Genomic DNA, 6,582 nt, shown 5'->3' on the forward strand with positions numbered 1-6,582 from the left:
GAAGGGCGTGGCAGGGCACGCGCCGTCCCTCTCCCTTCCGGTTCCGACCGCGCTCCGCCTTCCCCACGCTCCACGGCCCCTGCGCTCCGTGGGGGCACAGCTCCCCCTGCTGACGAAGCTATGGACACGAGTAGGGCAACATTTAGGGCACCAGATGCACAGAGGAGACGGGCCCACGGAGCTTGTTTTGTTTGTGGTGCAATAGAGCACCATATGAGAGACTGCCCCGAGCGGTTAAACTCCAACGCCCGCCCCTAGAAACTGGGCTAGGGGTGGGCCGAGACATTCACGTGGGACACACCCACATTGCCACATGACTCCCAGTTACGATCCTGTATGAGGACTCAACCCTGAAGGCCCCAGCACTGGTGGACACGGGCTCTGAGGGGAATCTGCTGGACAGCAGATGGGCCAGGGAGATAGGGCTCCCTCTGGTGGCGCTTACCTCGCCTGTGCAGGTTCGAGCACTAGATGGCTCCCTACTCCCTCCAATCACACATAAGACACCACCTGTAACTCTGGTGGTGTCAGGAAATCACCGGGAGGTGATCGAGTTTTTTGTGACTCAGGCCACCTCCCGTGTGGTTTTAGGATTTCCCTGGATGTTGAAGCACAATCCCCGGATTGATTGGCCGTCCGGGGTAGTGGTTCAGTGGAGCGAGACCTGCCATCGGGTGTGTCTAGGTTCCTCGGTTCCTCCCGGCTCCCAAGCTAAGGAGGAGGTCAGAGTCCCGCCCAATCTGGGGACGGTGCCGGTGGAGTACCACGACCTTGTCGACGTGTTCAGCAAGGATCTGGCGCTCACACTTCCCCCCCACCGTCCGTATGATTGTGCCATTGATTTGGTTCCGGGCAGTGAGTTTCCGTCCAGCAGGCTGTACAACCTCTCCCGGCCTGAGCGCGAATCAATGGAGACCTACATCCGGGACTCATTAGCCGCCGGGTTGATCCGGAATTCCACCTCCCCGATGGGCGCAGGTTTCTTTTTTGTGGGCAAAAAAGACGGCGGACTTCGTCCATGCATTGATTATAGGGGGCTGAACGAGATCACGGTTCGCAACCGATACCCGTTGCCCCTGTTGGATTTGGTGTTCACACCCCTGCATGGAGCCCAAATCTTCACCAAGCTCGATCTTAGAAATGCGTATCATCTGGTTCGGATCCGGAAGGGAGACGAGTGGAAAACAGCATTTAACACCCCCTTAGGTCACTTTGAGTACCTGGTCATGCCGTTCGGCCTCACAAACGCCCCCGCGACGTTCCAAGCATTAGTTAATGATGTCTTGTGGGATTTCCTGCACTGGTTCGACTTCGTCTATCTAGACGATATACTCATCTTTTGTCCGGATCCTGAGACTCATGTCCGGCATGTACATCAGGTCCTGCAGCGGTTGTTGGAGAACCGGCTGTTTGTGAAGGGCGAGAAGTGTGAGTTCCACCGCACCTCTTTGTCCTTCCTGGGGTTCATCATCTCCTCCGACTCCGTCGCTCCTGATCCGGCCAAGGTTGCGGCGGTGAGAGACTGGCCCCAACCCACAAGCCGTAGGAAGTTGCAACAGTTCCTAGGCTTTGCTAATTTCTACAGGAGGTTCATTAAGGGCTACAGTCAGGTAGTTAGCCCCCTGACAGCCCTGACCTCACCAAAAGTCCCCTTCACCTGGTCGGATCGGTGCGATGCCGCATTCAAGGAGTTGAAACGGCGCTTCTCGTCTGCACCTGTTCTGGTGCAGCCCGATCCTAGTCGCCAGTTAGTGGTTGAAGTGGACGCCTCGGACTCAGGGATAGGAGCCGTGCTGTCCCAGAGCAGGAAGACCGATAAGGTCCTTCACCCGTGTGCCTATTTTTCCCGCAGGTTGACCCCAGCCGAACGGAACTATGACGTCGGCAATCGAGAGCTCCTTGCGGTGAAAGAGGCTTTTGAAGAGTGGAGACACCTGTTGGAGGGAACGTCCGTGCCATTCACGGTTTTCACTGACCACCGGAACCTGGAATATATCAGGACCGCCAAGCGGCTGAATCCCAGGCAAGCCCGCTGGTCACTGTTCTTCGGCCGTTTTGACTTCCGCATCACCTACCGGCCCGGGACCAAGAACCAGAAATCGGATGCCTTGTCCCGGGTACACGAAGACGAGGTCAAAACGGAGTTGTCGGATCCACCGGAACCCATCATCCCGGAGTCCACTGTCGTGGCCGCCCTCACCTGGGACGTGGAGAGAACCGTCCGGGAGGCCCTGGCACGAAGCCCGGACCCCGGGACTGGACCAAAGAACAGACTTTACGTCCCACCAGAGGCACGGGCTGCAGTCCTGGACTTCTGTCACGGCTCTAAGCTCTCCTGTCATCCAGGGGTGCGAAGAACCGTGGCAGTTGTCCGGCAGCGCTTCTGGTGGGCGTCCCTGGAGGCCGACGTCCGGGACTATATCCAGGCCTGTACCACCTGTGCCAGGGGCAAGGCCGACCATCGCAAGGCTCCGGGACTGCTACAGCCGCTGCCCGTGCCTCATCGCCCCTGGTCCCACATCGGCCTGGATTTTGTCACGGGCCTCCCGCCGTCCCAGGGAAACACCGTCATCCTCACGATAGTGGACCGATTCTCCAAGGCGGCCCACTTCGTGGCCCTCCCGAAGCTCCCAACGGCCCAGGAGACAGCGGACCTCCTGGTCCACCACGTCGTCCGCCTGCATGGGATACCATCAGACATCGTCTCCGATCGCGGTCCCCAGTTCTCCTCACACGTCTGGAGGAGCTTCTGCCGGGAACTGGGGGCCACGGTCAGTCTCTCATCCGGGTATCACCCCCAGACCAACGGGCAAGCAGAGCGGGCTAATCAAGAAATGGAGCAAACACTACGTTGTGTGACAGCCGCGCACCCGGCGGCCTGGAGTACTCATCTGGCCTGGCCTCATCAGCCACCGGCCTCTCCCCCTTTGAGGTGTGTTTGGGGTATCAGCCCCCACTATTCCCGGTGGTTGAGGGAGAGGTCGGTGTGCCCTCGGTCCAGGCCCACCTGCGGAAGTGCCGTCGGGTGTGGCGTGCCGCCCGTTCTGCTTTGTTGAAGGCCCGGATGAGGGCGAAGACCCATGCAGACCGGCGGCGGACCCCGGCCCCTACGTATCGCCCCGGGCAGGAAGTGTGGTTGTCCACCAAGGACATTCCACTGCAAGTGGCCTCCCCAAAACTGCAAGATAGATACATAGGTCCGTTTAAGATTCTCAAGGTCATCAATCCCGCCGCAGTGAGGCTTCGGCTTCCAGCCTCACTGCGGATCCATCCGGTATTTCATGTGTCAAAGATCAAGCCCCATCACACCTCGCCCCTCTGTGCACCCGGTCCGGCACCACCTCCTGCCCGGATCATCGATGGCGAGCCGGCTTGGACAGTGCGCCGGCTGTTGGACGTCCGACGGATGGGCCGGGGCTTTCAATATCTGGTGGACTGGGAGGGGTACGGTCCCGAAGAACGCTCCTGGGTGAAGAGGAGCTTCATCCTGGATCCGGCCCTCCTGGCCGACTTTTACCGTCGCCACCCGGACAAACCCGGTCGGGCGCCAGGAGGCGCCCGTTGAGGGGGGGGTCCTGTTGTGTGGGCCGCTGAAGAGGAGGTACTGCTGGCCCACCACCACCAGTGGGCGCCCTGCCTGGAGTGCGGGCTCCAGGCACCAGAGGGTGCCGCCGCCTCACAGGAGCAGCCAAGGTGACAGCTGTCACCCATCACCTGAGACAGCTGACAGCAATCATCAGTGGGGTATATCAGCAGGACAGCATCTCCACCTCATTGCCGAGATATCGTTTCTACCTGAAAGGTAACGTATCAAAGCTGACGGAGTGTATCCTTTTGGATTAGTGCTTAGATTGTGGATTACTGTTCCAACGAGAGGTGGAGGTAACTTCCCTGCTGTTCGGAGTCTTGGGTGCAAACGCGCCCCCATCTAACTGTTCTTTGTTCCTCGCCAGCAGTACCAGGTCCGACACGCGGAGGCAGTGGCCACCTGGGAGTTCGGGACTTGGCGGCTCCAGTATTCCCGGGGTCCTGTGGCGGAGGAAGCCATGTGGTTCCGGTCTTACCTTGGAGAGGCATCTCCTATCTTCGAGCCTGCCCACACGACACTTTTGTGAATTGACTGTTGTCCATTTCCATGATTGGTTGTATTCGTTGTGCACGTTCACAACAGTAAAGCCTTGTTATTTGACTTTCTCCATTGTCCGTTCATTTGCGCCCCCTGTTGTGGGTCCGTGTACTGACACTTTCCCAACAGAAATTAGAGGTCATCCATGTCCTTATGTCTGTAAGACAATCCTGCAGTTTAGCTAATTGGTGTGTGTCCTCTGGCTTCATGGATAGATAAAGCTGGGTATCATCTGCGTAACAATGAAAATTTAAGCAATGCTGTCTAATAATACTGCCTAAGGGAAGCATGTATAAAGTGAATAAAATTGGTCCTAGCACAGAACCTTGTGGAACTCCATAATTAACCTTAGTCTGTGAAGAAGATTCCCCATTTACATGAACAAATTGTAATCTATTAGATAAATATGATTCAAACCACCGCAGCGCAGTGCCTTTAATACCTATGGCATGCTCTAATCTCTGTAATAAAATTTTATGGTCAACAGTATCAAAAGCAGCACTGAGGTCTAACAGAACAAGCACAGAGATGAGTCCACTGTCTGAGGCCATAAGAAGATCATTTGTAACCTTCACTAATGCTGTTTCTGTACTATGATGAATTCTAAAACCTGACTGAAACTCTTCAAATAGACCATTCCTCTGCAGATGATCAGTTAGCTGTTTTACAACTACCCTTTCAAGAATTTTTGAGAGAAAAGGAAGGTTGGAGATTGGCCTATAATTAGCTAAGATAGCTGGGTCAAGTGATGGCTTTTTAAGTAATGGTTTAATTACTGCCACATTAAAAGCCTGTGGTACATAGCCAACTAATAAACATAGATTGATCATATTTAAGATCGAAGCATTAAATAATGGTAGGGCTTCCTTGAGCAGCCTGGTAGGAATGGGGTCTAATAAACATGTTGATGGTTTGGATGAAGTAACTAATGAAAATAACTCAGACAGAACAATCTGAGAGAAAGAGTCTAACCAAATACCGGCATCAATGAAAGCAGCCAAAGATAACGATACGTCTTTGGGATGGTTATGAGTAATTTTTTCTCTAATAGTTAAAATTTTATTAGCAAAGAAAGTCATGAAGTCATTACTAGTTAAAGTTAAAGGAATACTCGGCTCAATAGAGCTCTGACTCTTTGTCAGCCTGGCTACAGTGCTGAAAAGAAACCTGGGGTTCTTATTTTCTTCAATTAGTGATGAGTAGTAAGATGTCCTAGCTTTACGGAGGGCTTTTTTTATAGAGCAACAGATTCTTTTTCCAGGCTAAGTGAAGAGCTTCTAAATTAGTGAGACGCCATTTCCTCTCCAACTTACGGGTTATCTGCTTTAAGCTGCGAGTTTGTGAGTTATACCACGGAGTCAGGCACTTCTGATTTAAAGCTCTCTTTTTCAGAGGAGCTACGGCATCCAAAGTTGTCTTCAATGAGGATGTAAAACATTGACGGGATACTCTATCTCACTTACAGAGTTTAGGTAGCTACTCTGCACTGTGTTGGTACAGTAGTATTTACAGTATTTGTTTCCTGCGGTATTGCAGTAGTATTTACAGTATTTGTTTCCTGCAGTATTGCAGTAATATTTACAATATTTGTTTCCTGCGGTATTGCAGTAGTATTTACAGTATTTGTATCCTGCGGTATTGCAGTAGTATTTACAGTATTTGTTTCCTGCGGTATTGCAGTAATATTTACAGTATTTGTTTCCTGCGGTATTGCAGTAGTATTTACAGAATTTGTTTCCTGCAGTCGTCTTTGCCTTGTTTGTTTCCTGCAGTATTGCAGTAGTATTTACAGTATTTGTTTCCTGTGGTATTGCAGTAGTATTTACAGTATTTGTTTTCTGTTGTATTGCAGTAGTATTTACAGTATTTGTTTCCTGTGGTATTGCAGTAGCATTTACAGTTGTTTCCTGTGGTATTGCAGTAGTATTTACAGTATTTGTTTCCTGCGGTATTGCAGTAGTATTTACAGTATTTGTTTCCTGCGGTATTGCAGTAGTATTTACAGTATTTGTGTCCTGCAGTCGTCTTTGCCTTGTTTGTTTCCTGCAGTATTGCAGTAGTATTTACAGAATTTGTTTTCCTGTGGTATTGCAGTAGTATTTACAGTATTTGTTTCCTGTGGTATTGCAGTAGTATTTACAGTATTTGTTTCCTGCAGTATTGCAGTAGTATTTACAGAATTTGTTTTCCTGTGGTATTGCAGTAGTATTTACAGTATTTGTTTCCTGTGGTATTGCAGTAGTATTTACAGTATTTGTTTCCTGTGGTATTGCAGAAGTATTTACAGTATTTGTTTCCTGTGGTATTGCAGAAGTATTTACAGTATTTGTTTCCTGCAGTCGTCTTTGCCTTGTTTGTTTCCTGCAGTATTGCAGTAGTATTTACAGTATTTGTTTCCTGTGGTATTGCAGTAGTATTTACAGTATTTGTTTCCTGCAGTATTGCAGTAGTATTTA

Source organism: Thalassophryne amazonica, unplaced genomic scaffold (genome assembly GCF_902500255.1).
Source record: "Thalassophryne amazonica unplaced genomic scaffold, fThaAma1.1, whole genome shotgun sequence".
Lineage (NCBI taxonomy): Eukaryota > Metazoa > Chordata > Actinopteri > Batrachoidiformes > Batrachoididae > Thalassophryne > Thalassophryne amazonica.